Source organism: Pecten maximus, unplaced genomic scaffold (assembly GCF_902652985.1).
Source record: "Pecten maximus unplaced genomic scaffold, xPecMax1.1, whole genome shotgun sequence".
Lineage (NCBI taxonomy): Eukaryota > Metazoa > Mollusca > Bivalvia > Pectinida > Pectinidae > Pecten > Pecten maximus.
The window spans coordinates 46,784-64,746 of NW_022979454.1; the positions used below are offsets into that span (position 1 = coordinate 46,784).

The following is a 17,963-nucleotide window of genomic DNA, read 5'->3' on the forward strand; positions in this document are numbered from 1 at the left end:
ACGCATATTTTCCGACTCTTTGTAGAATTCCTGCCATATTTTTTGTAGAGCCATATTAAACATACCAATCGAATGAAAACCTGTTTGATTCCGATTGACGGGTGTCAAGAATACACCTAAAGTAAGAATAAGCAGAGAAAATAGCAGTGTGGAATGAACAGAAATAGTGTTGCATTGGAGGCAGAACATATAAGTTGGTCTCTTCACTGTTAAAAGTAAAAGAAAAAGAAAAAGGCATATAAGAAAGTTCCTGGTTCTACAGGGGACCGACATTTAGTCGCCTTCCACGATCAAAATGTAGTGAGATATAGGCGACCGCATTGTAGTCCTTTCAATACCCTTGAACGTAATACACTGGAGAAATCGTCCCAGTGTAGCAAGGGGGCCCGGCAATTAGCTGTCTCTTAGGACATGCATTGACTTACCGCTGGGTTATCATTTCCCCGCTCCAGCACAGGTTAGAAATGCAACTTAGATATCACAGACATTCATTGGATAAGTTAAACATTGTAAAATATATCTTATTTCGATAAAATTACAAAAGCAAGACAAATTTTTACGTTAACTGGTATATCCGGGCTCATGGAAGTTGTTTAGTTTTTTTTACTACTAACGTAACGTAACATTAAATGAAATATACGCACTAATTTAAGTAAGAGAATGACATATTGACTAAACTACTATAGTAAAAATAATGATACAAACAACTTATTCATTACCTTATATATTAAATTATATACATATATAATACATCAAATTAAATAACTGCAGTAGAAAAAATAGTATACAAAATAAAATGACCACATTCAAAATAAAAATACGAATTGACTACTGAATACATCGTACCCGATATTTTAATTATAAGCAAAAAAGAAATTGTAATCTTAGTAATTACAAAAAAAATGGCATCCAATTTAATTGAACATCATAGTTCCATACAATTCTAATGACTAACTGGCAAGTCTTAGGAAGACGAAATGGCTGTATGCTATATTTAACTTTATTTTTATTAGCTCTATTGTATCTAAGTCTTCATTGAAATGTTCAATTATATATATATCTTGTGTCTTTTGTTTTATCCGTCGATGCATCAAGCATGACATACAGGTACAGGGTAGGTTTTTACCTGATACAAATCATTTGAACGTTCTCGTATAATATTGTCTATTTAAATAGAACGAAATTGCTGTGATGACGTACATCTAAGTGGTGATAAATGTAATTGGCTGTCTACGGAGAACAATGTAATGATTAGTTGGATATTTTGATTATTTTTATGGAATGTTTTTATATCAATAACTGTTTGAAATTATTTCAATCCTGGTACCACATCAATAACGCCTTGTGGTAGTGGTACAAAGACAAGATCCCTTTTTTATGTATGCATTTTTAATTAGACCAATGTTTCTATCATATACTTTGGTTGACATGGTTGATTTATTGCCAGACCAAGGTTATGATCTGTGTTTAAGAACTCATCTCCCTTTAAACTCGCTTTAATCATAAAACAGCCCTTTGAAAGAAAACCCTAAACAAGCCTCGAGTTCGGAGATTTAAGAATATGTCCCCTCTGTTGAGGTTCCCCTGTCTAGCCCCCGTAAGTATTAACTGTTCCGTTATTATTTCCTCTCTGAACTGTTTATCAATCCGTGCCACGTCTTGAGTGGACAGATTTCAATGTGTATACAACAAATCTTAAATCTGCGTACATCTGTGGAAATCACATAGTTGTCCCCATCTGTCTGCTTTCCAAAAAATGTCAAATTAAACCATTATCGCAAGGAAGTATTTTGATACTGGGGATGCTTTTTTTGTTTTTTGTTGTTTTTAGTTGTTGGTTTTTTTCGTATCATGCTAGCTGTTTAATGAAATTCAAAGTATGCTTTCTTTGAAATCTTAATTGTCTGTCTCACTGGACTTTAAATGTTTACCTTGATAAATAAATTGACTATTGTAACAAACTTAAATATTTTTTTAGATTTCATTTAGAAATAAGTAATGGTCTTAAAACATGTTTAAGTAATACACAAAAAGTTAATAAGAAAACAGAGTTAAAATTAATTGATATATTAAATATGTATATGATATTTATCATGCAACCATACCGATTGGTTAGTAGTAGACCAATTAGAAATGTCTTTAGAATGTAAAGACATATATAACGTCCACCAATTCCTTGTCAAATTATCCGTCATTGAAGAAAAGTTTCTTGGGAAGACGTCAAAAGAATAAGCGTTACATCGTGACATCATGTTTGGTAAGTTAACAAGCAACATATTGAAATTCATCATATGAAATGATTTATATACATATATGCTAATATTTTATAATGTTTCCCTACTTACATGTTAAAGAAATGTTAGTAAAAATAAAATGTTAATATTCAACCGTACATTGCCCGTTAAATCTATAGATTTGTATAAAAATAGAAAGAAAACCTTAAAGGAAGAAAGCACCTATATCAACTGATAATCATTTCTTTTCTTTCTTCTTTTAACAATCCATATTACAAAATGTTTATGTATTTTCAGGACTTTTGCTGAAGTGTTTGTTCCTAGCGATTGTAGCCAAACAATGTGCTGGTCAAGACCAAAAGGATAATACTACACTAAGTAATTATATTTTTCATTATATATTTCTGGGTTTCGTTTGCAATTCTTCAAAAGCATGTTGTTTTTCATAAAATCAAATAGACACTGTTCTGAAATCTTGACATTGAAAATATATGAAAACAAAACATCGAATTAAAAAAATACTAATAAAAAAAGATATTCATGGGGCGCCAGGAAGAACATCAACATGGAATATTAAAGGTGAACGTTCTGTGAATCAAGATATGAAACTCAAAATCAAATTGCCACACCTAGGGGTTGGGCGGAACGTCCTTTTGAAGTTTGAGAAGAATCATTGGGATTCTTACTGTTTTTCACAAGAAATAACGAAAGCAATATACCACTGTCCCAATCAAACATGGTCGCTTGTCATATGAACAATAATAATTGTCTACGGCCTGCATAGAATGTACGAGTGACGACGATGTGAATAGCCCAGATCATCAGATAGTGGCCTTAAATATAAGCTAAGATATAAATAGCAAATACTAACGTGTCAATATTTGAGTTACCTTCCTTCCTACATATAAATAATTCTAACATATTTTCAAGAAAAATATACTTGATGTTGACGGAGAGCTTCTGAATTTTTTTTTTACATAATACCCAAATGTCTGTTCAAAAGAACGCAAATTATATCTCTCACATTTCAAATAATCAAAAGAGAAAATTGGTTGCAGTATATCCCCAATTGACTCTGACTAAAATGCAGATACACGTAACAGGGTTTATACATTTCATTTTAAAAAAGATGATGATGATGATGGTGTTTATTTATTCTGATGCAAATCAAGTTATATAGCAATAAACGGCCGTGCATTATAAATAAATTAGATATAAACTATTAGTCGAAGCAACGTTGCGTTCTTGTTAATGATTTGAAAAAAAACAAAGTGTTGCATTATAGTTCATTATATGATGCAAAGAAGATGTTAATATTAAGCTAGTCACAATCCATTCAACATGAGTTACTTCTAAAAACATTCTTTATTTTCAATTGTTACAAATAACAAATAAACGTTGTACTTAAAGTTTGCAAAAGAAACGTTAATTCTATGTTCTTCATCTATGTTATGTGTAGAGATGAAACTATCACAATACATACTCCATTATCAAACACTACAATTAAAACAATCAAATATTATTTGATAAGTTCTTAGAATTTTTGCCACACAAATATTTGTTATCTGCTTAGAAATCTCTTTGAACATATGTGAGGAGCAAATGTTAGATTTAACCTCTACTTACCAGGAGAAAATGGCAAACTGTGTAAAGTTGCAGAATGTTTTAGTAGGATAGGTCACCCATACAATAAATGCAAGATTCACAACGCAACCGATACCATACTTAACGTATAATCTACTTCCAGGATAATATTTAAATTCATCCCTAGTATGTGTGGATACTTCAGGACTGTGTTGACCTTTAATAGTCAGTTTCTGACTCCCGAAAAAAGTAGTCTCTGTTTGGATTGAAGAAAGTTATTTGAAATACATTTGAGGGAAACAGTACATGTAAAGGAAACACTGCTATCTTACATTTGTAATTACTAAATGCTAACAGCCAACTAAAATTTCTGATTATCTTTGAAAATGTTCAATATAAGTCGAATGATGCCAGAACCAGGAATACACACTGCCATTATAGCCTAAAAGATCAAGCACCACCCGGCTTAATAGTTGTTGTATGATATCTTTAATACAAAAATCATTTTCTTTTGTTTTCAGTGGGTCGGTCGTTACGGTAAAATATATCATTGGGAAGTTAAACTTTCAGTTGGATAAGTCATAACTCATAACTCAAAAATTCGAAAAAAATAACTAGAGATGTATATCAAGCGATAACAAATACCCCTGTGGGCGTCTATAGGTGAATAGGCTATTGGTAAGTTTAATCATAACATATCCAGTAATTTTATGAATGAAAATATTAAGACATCAATCGATCCAAAACCAGCTCAAATTTATAGATATGTTTATTATATACATTGTATATACTATCGGCTCGGTAACAAATATTTAATACTCCTGATAATATTGTTATTTGACTTGTGTTTATTTTAGCTGGGCATAACGTCATGCCAATTTTCGTTAACATAGGTTTTGTACTTTAGTGGGACTTGTCCAGACAAGCCTCAACCAATCGGAAATCGGTGTTCATTTAAAAAATAATAATTATCGTAAGAAATTGTCGGGATGCACAGCTACATGTTGCACTGATTATACTGGCCAAGATTGTTGAAATCGGAACTTTAGTGGGAGATGTCCGAACAAGATTATGGGACGACGAACGGACTGGCCCTGCGCCATGGCATAAGCTCACCGGACCTTCGGTTCAGGTGAGCTAAAAATAGGACAATAACCCATTCTAATACCTAACTCAGAGACGCATTTCGTTAATTGAAGACGACTAAATATACCAAAAAGGAAACTTAAACCGCACTATTGATTGACAATTTACTGGCAAACCTACATTTTCACTTCGTTTTCCCTTCGTTCCCTTCGTTCCCTTAGATAAATATCAACATCTATTTGTATGTCCTTTCCAGCCAGAATCGCATCAGGCTGATTTGAAAGATTTTTTTTTACAGTTTATTGAGTTGACCTGTAAACGTTGCACACATTTTAAAAGCAGCGTTTTCTTCGATTTTTGATCCCAATCTGCTATTTTGAAAGAGTTTTAATATTATAAAATTTTGAGATTATTTGGCCCTTACCTTGAACGGAGAAAAATTAACCTTCAGACATTATAAATAATACACATAGACAATATAATCTATTAGGTTGTTATACAACATTCAGAGTTATATTCTATTTTATTATTAGTTTAAACTTCAAAAATAGCCCACATTGCTGCATCGACAATAACTGCAACTATTATGAGGAATGGGAAAACACCATGGGAAAGCAGTGGATACAATTCCAATATCATCTGAAATTTTGAATTTAATTCCATGAAAAAAAATCACTCATATTTCTCATTACGGGTTATGTACACAACACAAAAATACAGCCGTATAGGTTTTTTTTCAAGTGACTGACTCGGACTGACCAGGAAATTTTTCGAGCTGTCTCCAAACATTTTGGTCTGCAACCAAATCTCATTATAAAGCAACAATTTTATGATAAACATTTTCTTGTTTGTATGGATTATGCATGGTGTCATGTGTAGATTTTCAGTTACAAATAATTACATATTTTGTAATTGTCAGGCTACGATTCATTGGAGATTTTATGTCAGAATTGACTTTGGGACATTTGAACATGTTATTTGTATTGACATACCAGGATATGGTTTTTATATATGTATTTCATAGTCTTTCTTAATACTTAATTATCTCAATCCTTATTCACTTTTTCATTCTCAATTAACTGATAAATACGGCTATAGATGAATGAATTGTTGAGATTGACAGCTGAGGTAGTTTATATTCTATCAGTCAACAATGCATCCCTTCCATTTAAGAAAATAATCACTTTGTTGTGATTTTCATTACATTAATAGCAATATCTAATTGAACAGTTAAAATAGTAACTGTACTATCAGGAAAAACAATGCACACCGTGAATGCTATACAAAATATTAGGTAACATTGTAGTTGAGAATAACTATACAAAGGGAGGTAATTTTGCCGTGCTTAATATATATTAGAGCATTACATTATATATAAATATTGCGTTGAATATTTACAAAACCTATATAAAGTATCAGCTGCACAGCTTTTAGGAAAATCAAACGTGTTTATGTAATATTTTAGTTTATTTTCAAATGTTTTAGGTTCATGTTATTTTTTTTTTCTGAAAATTGATCAGGGAAGATAACTCCTATTAACAATACTTTTAAGATCACCGACCTATATATTTCTTTTTAAAATTTATTCAAGCTTTATATGCCCTATTAAATGGCAAAGTATGTTGGAATTTTTTTTTCGCTCATGTATGTTTTTATATATCGGTGGAAGTGTTAAAAGTCAAAATTTTGTGTTGATTGGAAACTGTTTTTTTATTTACAACATACTTTGATACAATAGGATGCAAATTTGTTATTGTTTGGTAAAAATGCTCAAAATGACTTAAAGGGCCATAGCAAAAATAAACATACTGAGATGTGATTTTTTATTTTTTTTTTTTTTTAGCAATTGTTGCTCTCTGGAACTATTTATAGCCCGAAGAACTATAGCCAGCGGTCGGGAAAATTGCTGGTTTTGCAACTTGTAGACAGATTTGTTTATATACCTATGCATTCATTGTTCTATGTTGTGATGTCAGATAATAGGTATTGATAAGTTGTTGAGTTGATAACAATAAGAATATTAGATATCAACCGGATTTTTTTTATTTAAAAAAAATATGTTTAATGTCTATTTTTTAGTAACATAGCACATGTATACCAGTGTCTGTACATGTATACATATACTGCATTCAACACCATATAAGCTATACCTCCAACTAGACACATGTACACATGTATACATGGCCTTACTAGTTCTCCCTTATCAACCACAACTAGGAGCAGTGCGCAAGCTCAAATAGGGGTCGTTTTGACTGTTGTTCCTAACTATCTGATTATTTTCTATAAAAGTAGTAAATATGAACGTATTTTGAATAATTTTAATTCCCTCAAATGTAAACATGCAGATACTTAAAATGTCCATTATAACTATAGTTTATAACGACAAATATTGACGACATTAACATCATTCGGACGACGACAGATATAGAAAAAATAATCATAAATGGTCATTGGAAACTAGGTAATCATGTATGATACGGTGATACATCATAATAACCTTCTTAGCAATTATTCAAAAACAGATTAGTAGTTTTAATCAATTATTGATTTTCCTTAGTTATCGATTTTTGATGAATGATAAAATTTAATCGGTTATTCTGTTACATATTAATTGATGGTCGGTTGATTGTTGATTTTTATGGGGCCGCGGTGGCCGAGTGGTTAAAGTGTACCGACACTTTAACACTAGCCCTCCACCTCCGGGTTGTTCGAAACCTAAGTGGGGCAGTTGTCAGGTACTGACTGTAGGCCGGTGGTTTTTTTTCCGGGTACTCCGGCTTTCCTCCACCTCCAAAACCTTGCACATCCTTAAATGGCCCTGGCTGTTAAAAGGACGTTAAACAAAAACAAACCAAAACTGTTGATTTACGGTTGCCGACCGAGCAAAAAGTTTGAAATTTTAGCCGAGAAAGTCGCAAGAGATGCACTGTAAAAGTTTACAGTTGAGATGTTGGTTCTGACAAACAAATAACAATTACCAAATGCAAGAAAATTGACAACAATCAGTAGAATAATAATACCATGCCAAGAGAACTACATGGCCCTTGACCTATTGTTTATTATGTCATAAACCCCTCTTTCAAAAACAATCTATTAGAAAAAAGTTTAATACTGGAATTGTTTGGTTTCTCAGAGGTGTACATTCTAAAGAAAAAGTAAATGCCGACGCTAATTATATATTGCTTATATATTGCTTAACTGATAATTAGATGATCCACAATGGCATTTATATGGGACAAATATATGGACATGTCACTTTTTCTTTAATTTGGCACTTGTTGGTAAGCAGACAGATGGAGACAACTGTGAGATTTCCACAGATGTACCCAGACTAAAAATTTGCCATGCGTCGTTGTATATACATTAGTAAGATATGTCCACTCAGGACGTGGCTTGATTTGATATACAGTCCAGTGGGGAAAGCAATTATAATTGACTTTTTTTTTACACTTTTGGGGGCTTGATAGGGAAATCTCAACAGATGTGAGATATATTCTTAGATTTCCAATTTCGAGGCTTGTAAGGGTTTCTTTTACACTGCTGTTTTATGGTTAAAGCGAGTTTAAGGGGAAGTGAGTTCGTAGGTATAGATCATAACCTTGTTTTGGCAATTCATAAAACATGTCAATCAAAGTATAAGGTAGAAACATTGGTTTCATTAAATATGAATACATAAAAATGTGATCTTGTCTTTGTGCCACTACCATCAAGCGTTATCGATGCGGTACCTGGATTGAAATTAGTTGAAACAATAGATAATATAATATAATCAATAAAAATAATTTAAAAATCCACCTAATAATTACTCGGTTCATAGCAGACATTCAATTATATTTATTACCACTTAAATACACGTCACCTCAGCAATTTCATTCTTTTTAAGTAAGCTGTATTTTTACGTGAACGTTCAAGTGACATTGTATCAGGTAACTTTACCCTGTACTTGTATGTGATACTCTGATGTATCAATGGATTGAACAAAACACATGCAAGATAGTAGAACATTTCAATACAGACTTAGATACAGTACAGCTAGTAAAAATGGAGTAAACTGTATCATCCAGCTATTCCGTCTTCCTAAGGCTCGCAAGTGATGATAAGGACCTTATGTTAAATCATCAGAATTATAAGGGATTATCATGTTCAATTGAGTTGGAGATCATTTCTTTGTACTTTATGATAGGCATGTTATCCCTTTTATAATTAAAATATCGGGTAGGATGTATTCAGTATTCTGTTTCATCTTACTGAATTTTGTCATCTGATTTTGTGTACTATTCTACAGCTTGTTATTCAAGTTGATGTTTAATTTGTATGTATGCATACAGTAATAAATCTGTTACATGTATTGTATTTTTACGACATCTTTTTAATAGTGTGTTACCCCGTATGTAAAATTATGCGTAGATTTCTTTCAATGAACTGTTGTCTTCATTACCCAGTTGACATAAAGCTCCATCTTGCATTTATTTTTCTATCGAAATGAAGAATAATTCACTATGTTCACTTACTCCTATACAAATCCGTTATACCAATGTATAAAGTTCAGGGGAAATATACCTTATTTTTGATGTGTTAAAATACTGTAAACATATTTATGTTCGTTCTGGTTCAAATTCGTGGTTTACACTTTCAGGCAAATTTGTTCATTCTTCAATTCCAAGTTTTGAAATTCCAGAGTTCTGATACATATTGCTATACATATCTTTACTATTCTATGTGATCGATATGAGCATGCCAGCTCTAGGAGGTAACTATGAGTAACCTCCCCTTACCCTTATTAATTAAGATATATATTTAGCGGTAGCACACAGCCGGTTTATCAAGTAACGTATATCTTCGTCGGGCTTAGGTTGGTATCTGTAATCCTTTTCTTAAATCAGGAAACACGCAATCACTCGATTTGGATCGATAATTTCCGTCAAGCTTTATAGTGGTAAACAATGATATTTTTGTATTTTTGCATTCAATTATATTGTGTATCGTCCATGTATTGAATAAGAATTACTTAATATTTACGAAATACCCGATCTTGTTCTTGTACTTCTAATTGTTACCCGCCTTTCAAATTCTTTCCTGATGATTGTTTTTGTAAAACTCTGAATGATATTAACTATCTCGACTTTCTTGAATTTGAGATATTTTGATAATGCGAATGTCTAGACACGTTATTTGTGATCTTCCATTGGACATTGTACCTGGTGACTTCTTTGATGTGAGGTTCAGATTTAATGCAATGAAGACAAAAGGTGTGAGAAAAAACTGTAAAGCAGATTCTTTCTATCTTATAGCCAGCTTCATATCAATATTATGGGAATTATTTAGACAGTAAGTTGGTTCACAAAGGCATATCAGAGGATGAACCGATGATTTGCTGTTATTGGGTCTGCAATACAAATGATGATAAAGAAATCATTATTTAGCTTTAACAGTAGTACTGGTCACTGTCAAATCTGTTGATTGTACATTGGTGATGTGTGTTTTAATCAGACAAACATGCTACTAATAGGTTAAAGTGAAATTCTTATTAATATGACCCTATTAAGGTGACATTACATTCTCCACTTTTACAATATAAATACAATACTGTGTCTGTGTGTACAAAAACAATGCAACTCAACCTTAATCCCTGTTAAGTTGCCTTTAGTATTTCATTTGACAGCACAAGTAAAGTATATCTTTAGAATGGCGTGAAGCGTAACGTGTATGACAAAAACGCAGTAACTACATACAGCAGCGGTACACTACTGCAAAGTACAAAAGAGCCGGGGATGAGTTACTTTACACTCCTTATTCTATCAACGGAAAAACTTAGATTTTACAGACAGCCATTGTTCCGAAAAATGCATAACTCTATTGAGACTTAAAACGTAAAAGCATATTTTGAATTAATTATGTTAAACAATAATTCCATATACTACCGCTTATAAAAAGAGTTATTCCCTTTCCAAACGTTCGTTTTTAAAACCGAATACAATTAAATTGAGGTTGCCGGCATGCATAAATATACCTAAATATGAGTAAATAATTTGTATGATAAGTAATGCACATATTTTGTTTATTTTACATTCAAAGTTTTGACATAACTTATATCCTACAATGTGACAATGATGTCAAACTTTAATATCTAGGATTAAATGAATATTTATCAGCATATCATATTTTATAAAATTAATTAAAGATGAAGACTAGATTGCTAGTCATTATGCATATCACAAAGAGTAATTTGGCTGTATAAAATTATACTTTATTAGATTTTTTCCGCCACGAAATACACGCTTATCGATATATGATTATAAGCGTTTAAATCTCGTTTACATTACAGCTAGGTGCATTACAGGCGCTTATTGTGATGTTTCGGCCTCGATATGTTTACTTACTACACCGCTATCAATGAAATGGTGGTTATCTCCCAAAGCGGTTAATATATAGGACATCTATATCACATGAGTGAGCGGTCATTAAATGATTCGTGTGTATAATCACGGGATAAAGTACTGTGTTGTCATTGTCTTAATATAACGGAGAACATTGTCTCATCAAAGCAACGTAAGATTCGTTAATATATCCTGTCATCGACGCCCACGTGATACAACTGACCGGTATGTAATATTCTTGTTGTATTGTCATATATATATATATCAATGAGGGCAAGCACATCACTTAGATTTGATGATGTAGTTATAGCTCTAATGTAATCATTTGGGGTAGTGATAGGTTCTTGGTTTCGGATGGTGGTAGGGGTGAGGTAACAGTTTCTATAGGAACAGCATTGTCTGTACGTCCATGCGTGATTCCGTGATGACGTGGGTGTGGTACTGTACGGGAAACAGAGGTCAATATGAAAATCGCTTCTCATTCTGAACGACTGAATCGATTTTGATGAAATCTGGTATGTAGCTTTATTGGGAAGAGGAAATCCAACATAATATAAACGTAGAGTGTTATTTTTTCATGAGGTCCTAGAGGCTGGATATTATACGAACAATACAGTTAATCATATTAATCGTAACAAGCACTGATTTATTGCATGATTTTAAAGAAATTTGGTCTGCCGAAGAACAGATATTTCCTTTAAAGCGCAACGAGTCCCGAACGACTGAACTTGTTCACGAAGAGAAACAAAAATGGTGTACACGGCTCCAGAGCTAACGATTAGCTAAAGGGTCACTGAAATCGGAATCGGCAAGAAAATAAGGACACTAAAAGATTGCGAATGCCATAGAAAAATCGTATATATATCAGTTACAAGTTTGAAAGATGGAAGAGAGTGAAATAACCCGCGTCAGTTGCGTCAAATGAGGAATTCGCAATTGCTTATGGAATAGTCTGCAGGATACTTGACTATACAGCCTGACATGATCGTTATGAAATTCTGCTCGATGAGAGATATCTCTTACAATGAACAAATACAATACCTCGAAATGTCCAATAATGCCAATTCATGCCTCTTAAAACATGGAAAATATCTTATTAAATGATTATATTTACATTTTTCACTTCGCTCCGCCTCAAGAACATAGTAAAGTCAGATCACTTCATTTCTCGTTGAAGATTTCGGGTCGCGTGCTTCTGTTCTTAGAGACGAATCACTTTCTTGTCGGCGTGTGAATACATTCACTGAGTTTACAATGGCGATCGAGTTCTGTACCGCCTCAGACTTGAATGCACTTTCACTTTGTGAATTGTGTAACATTGTTATAAACGTACATGAACACAAGTGGAATAGCCGCTTTATGTGTTAATACAATTCAAGTATCAAATTTAGAGAACAGGATCTGACAGAACACTGACACTCTCGATAGCACCGAGCTCATGACCTACGTAGCGCAGTAGGTCTAACGTTAGCGACTAAAATCCACATTGTATCACACACATACTATACTGTGAACACTGCACTTTAAATTCGTATTGATACGGGTATTGCTAAGTTGTTATTATACAATATAATAAATGTTTGTTATAAATGAATATTTTACCTTGAAATTATCGTATCTATGTGTATCAACATCGTAATAATCAAAACGTGTATGGCACTATATTTTGTGTTGCATTTGCGAGGAGAATAGCTGGCTGTCTGCTGTTCCACTACTGTGCACACATGTACGATAAGTATAACAATGTTACAAAGTGACGCACTTACGTCACACTGTTGCGACCGAATTTTGCAATCTGGTGGCGAAGTTTTAAATTTATAAACGTAAATATAAGGATTGATTGTCAATTTTGTTGCTTGCATGGACTGATGAAGGGAAGTGAACATCGTGCAAATTGTACATGAACTGATTCGCAGTTCACTTCATTTGCACGAGGTTCACTTCCCTTAAGAAACCGTATCACCATCATTTGATTTTATAAAATCAAATAAATATATATTAACTGAACATAAATTGCAAACAAACATCAGTATTTTAACAAAAGTCGCGATGAAAAAATGACCAAAACGGTCCAACCACATTTTTGAAAAAAAAAAAAAAAAAAATCATATGCTTATGAATTCATGTTATGATTGGATATTAAGGTTCATATATCATTTGAAAGAAAAAAGAGTTAACTTAAACATATGTTTAGGAAAAACGTTAAAAGCGTTTAAAATATTTTAAGAAATTTAACGACATAACTCTAAAATAATATATAAAAAAAAATATTAATAATAAAAAAACAATTAAGGCTGAAATTCATATTTGTTTTTTTAAAGCTACACATATATATACATATCCAAGGAATAACATAATGTATTTATTTTAAAATTTGTATTACCCAAATACCAATTCTGTAAAGATAAACATAAACGTACTGAAAAATCACAAATCGTTCTGACAAATCACAGACACTAAATCTAAATATTACCTCATTGAACCACAATAACTAATTTGACTAATATATTGTGTATTTGTCTGATCTTTTGCTTATTCCTTCATTTACATTCAATCACACATAAGATTGTAAACACGACACACGTGGGTTTGGTATCCCAACAAAAACGATACACCTACATCACTTGCTGTAAATGTATAATATATTAAAATATTAATAATAAAAAAATAATTTAGGACTGAAATTCAGATTTGTTTTTTAAAGATACACATGTACATGTATATACATCTCCAAGCAATAACATAATGCACTTATTTTAAAATTTGTATTACCCAAATACCAATTCTGTAAAGATCAACATAAACGTACTGACAAATCACCAATCGTTCTGACAAATTCCAGACACTAAAGCTAAATATTACCCCACCGAACCACAATAACTAATGACACAAGTACTACATATTTTGTCTTATCTTTCGCTCATTCCTTTATTTACATTTTATTCACACATTCGTTTATAAACACGACACACGTGTTTGCGCCCTGTGGTGCTAATATTTATGCGAATTTGTTTACGAGTAAGATAATGTTCGTGTGTAATATTGTTAATGTTTTTTTGGTATTCTTAACTCTTTTACAAGCTATGAATGTTACAATAATATACAGTTATGGACTTTTTACGAGGCGAAGCCGAGGTCAATATGGTTACATTCTGGTTAATATCAGAGCATACTTACCAAGTAAAAAGTCATTAACTGTTTTATTATATAATCAAAGTATATATGATGAAATGATAAACGTACTTAACTCAAAGTCCAAAGTCTCAACGTCCTCTGCCACGTTCTTTTCTTTTAAATATTCCTATTTTTTTTACAGCCGAGTCTGTCGCTCTTCTTGTGTTTATGGAATCCTTTTCTGTCGTTAACTTGTTAATGTTCTCATCGTTAAGAGACGCAAACCGCATTTTTTAGGACTCGAATCCGGCGAAACCAACAGTATACGCTGCCATTTCCTATGCGTTGCTATGGTATTACGTAACATCCGGTAGGGTATTTCCAGAATCTATTTTTAGCGGAGGTGTTATTTACTGGTTTTTCATAATCTATTTTTAGCGCCGGTGTTATTTACTGTTTTTTTTATATTAACTGGTTTTGCATTGGAAACCAGTTAATATCGCTATTTATCAAAAGTCACGTGTTAGCGATTTAGCCAATGATAATAGGGCGAGAAAGTCTCGTAATGGCGTCACTTCCGGTGCACGTGCTGGATATAAACAAACCAGCGTGTAGTTAAGTCGTACGCTGGTAGACTATAGAAACCGGCTATGCTTTGTTTTGTGGCTGACTGTAACCACCAGAGTTTGAGGGAAACTTGCAGTTTCTTTCGTTTCCCGAAGGATTTGCTGCAGCAGTGGGGAAAATTGTGCAGGTACGTCATTAATTTTAACGCTATAATCTCCTGTCATTGACATGACTGTGAATGTGATGACATCAATACGGTATGTGGTCCATGTTGTGTATGGAACATCATTATTAAAAAAAAAATTAAAGAAGAATATTACTGATTTTATGGTATAGTTACATTTACTACGTATAATTAAAACACCAAAATCCAAATCGATTAATACAACATGCAACCGTGGGGGTAGATGAGAGTATTATCAGCTGATTATTGTACATGTACTGTAGTATATTGTCACAGGCCTAAGCCGATATCTGTTTTTCTGTCACTAAATCGCTGACTCTCTTGGTGATATCTTTTATTGGCTGACCCACAAAAGTTATCTTACTGCGTCCTCCAGGTAATTTTATAAGGATGTATTAGCACAGGGACATGTCTATTAATAGTCTTATATTATAATTCATATATAAAAAAGTCCAGAATACAATTGTATCTATGTATATAGCAACAATTTAGTGTATTACCACAAACTTTAATACACATAAAGGCTATATTTAATTTAAAGTCTGTGTTATTTACAAGTAGAAATTTGGATATTTATGTGATACATGTATATCTTTACATGATGTAAAAGAGACAAGAGGATTAATTGATTATATTTGTTCATAGGAGAAAAGACAGGGGGCCAACATCAGCTGATAGGATCTGCAGCTGTCATTTCAAGGATACAAAGAAGGAAAATGGTCCAACACTTTTCTCATGGAATCAAGGACGGTACTTTGACTTCAAGGATCCAAATGAACTTTCAAGGTAATCATATACATTGTGTATTGATACTGTTATAATGTTTTAGTATTATTGATATTAATGAAAGTGTACATTATGTCATTAATGAAAGATATCAGCTTGTAAGAGATACAATTAAATTTATAAAAGCAGCACCAGACTGTCATGTACAATTAGAGAGTAATATAGTTATGTAGCTTGAAATTAAATATACATTTGTCATTTTAATATCAATACCTATGCTGAATTCTAATTATAATTTGAACCGCTGAAATTAATGTTTGGTTCAATAAACAGGAAATCCAAAAAGTCTGTCGTACCCCTGGAAAATGTACTTGTACATGAAAGTTCAATATCTCAGGAGGAGAAAACTTCAGAGGGTATGAGGGTTGAGGATGGAGTTTCCACAGATCTAGAGGCATTTGGAAAGACTTTCAACCAGGACCATGAATATGTGCGTCCATTAAAATCAATGTTAGAAGAAATCAAGGTAAGGAAATAAGTCAAACCTAAGTTTGTCATCTCAAAGTCATTAAAAAGAGACCCTGCATATTTGAGGTATAACCAAGTACATTTTATATAAATTTTGTTGGAACTGAATATTCATTTTTACTTATGCATTATCTTTTAAGTATTTAAGTTCAAGGTAACAAATTAATGTTTGATTTATATAAAATTTTCATACTTTTTGAATATTCATAAAATATAAAATAAAGTTTCATAGCTAATGTATTTCTAAAATGATTATAATGAATTAAAATTATTGCATTGAAGGATCTGGAAAAGCAAGTGGCTGATCTGACAACAGAAATATCTGTCTTAAAAGCTAACACAGTCAAGAAACAGCCCTTTTCAGTTGCTAAGGTCATCCATGATGAAAAAAAGGTATGCTTCATCATTGATCATTGGTAATAACATATCAAGTTCCATCAGTATGATTAAACTCTTATAATTTCCTGAAAGGATGCAGAGATGGTCCTGACTAAGTGTTTTTCTTTTTCTTGGGCAATCATTTGACCCTGTAAGTAATTACAGCTCTAACCAAAAAAGAAAGGTTATGAAGTTACCTTGCCTTACACCAAATATTGATTGGTTATACAGATATTTTTCATTTACTACTGTGTTTTGTTCTTATACCGGGATTACTTGCCAACATTTTTATTGAAATCAGTCATGTGTGAAATTCCAAGATTGTTTCATGAACCAAAAACAATTCTTTTTCGCTTTGCATGAAATTTCATGAAACAATTTCAAAAATATCTCAGAACCTTTATGACTTGAACAATCATCATTTGGTTTTAAACTGTATACCATATATCTTGTCCTTCACACAAAATCACCGAACCATAACAGATTTTGGTCTGCATTTAAGCTTCCTTAAGCAGAATTCTACTTCAACATTTGACCCCTCATTTACTATTCACTAAAACCTGATATAGCTTCCGCAGTTTCAAACCTTGATAACCTTTTCCTTATCTTTTAAGCCAAGCATTATGATCTATTGATGTCAGATGACTGTTAGTGCTCATGGGCCTTTTGCTTTTTAGATGCTGATGTACACGTCCCTGAAAGCAGACATGTTTGCTGTCATCGACACAACTCTTCAGCGGTTTCCACTTACATATGTAGATGGATGGACTCCTGGCACTTTTTCTAGGACAGACCAGCTGTTTATGACACTGATGAAATTAAAGCTGAACCTCCCACTTCTTGACATTGCTGAGAGATTCTGCACCAGCAAGACAACTGTACATAACATTTTGATAACTCACATATTTGCTATGCATGAAGTTTTCTTTGAGGGCATGATTGAGAACAAAATTCCTTCTCTCCTCAAGTGCAAGTCATCCATGCCCTCCAGTTTTGGGGATTTTAATTGTTGTCGTCTTGTCATTGATGCCACAGAAGTGACACAGGATGTCCCTGGACAGGACATGTTTGCTCAGTCCCATACCTACAGTTCATACAAGAACAGACACACTGTGAAGTCTGTTACTGGTGTTGCCCCTAATGGTGCTGTAGTGTATGTTAGCAAACTGTACCCAGGAAGCACCT

The 17,963-nt window shown here is 32.8% G+C and overlaps 1 protein-coding gene across 1 annotated transcript in view; it reads left to right on the forward strand.

The window, feature by feature from the left end:
- Nucleotides 1-11,440: 11,440 nt before the first annotated feature.
- LOC117318666 (myosin heavy chain, clone 203-like) overlaps nucleotides 11,441-17,963 on the forward strand; it is a 39,913-nt gene continuing 33,390 nt past the window's right edge. Inside the window, exon 1 of the mRNA XM_033873628.1 lies at nucleotides 11,441-11,506. The gene's annotated coding sequence lies outside the window, so the exon portion shown is untranslated. The remainder of the gene's footprint in view (nucleotides 11,507-17,963) is intronic.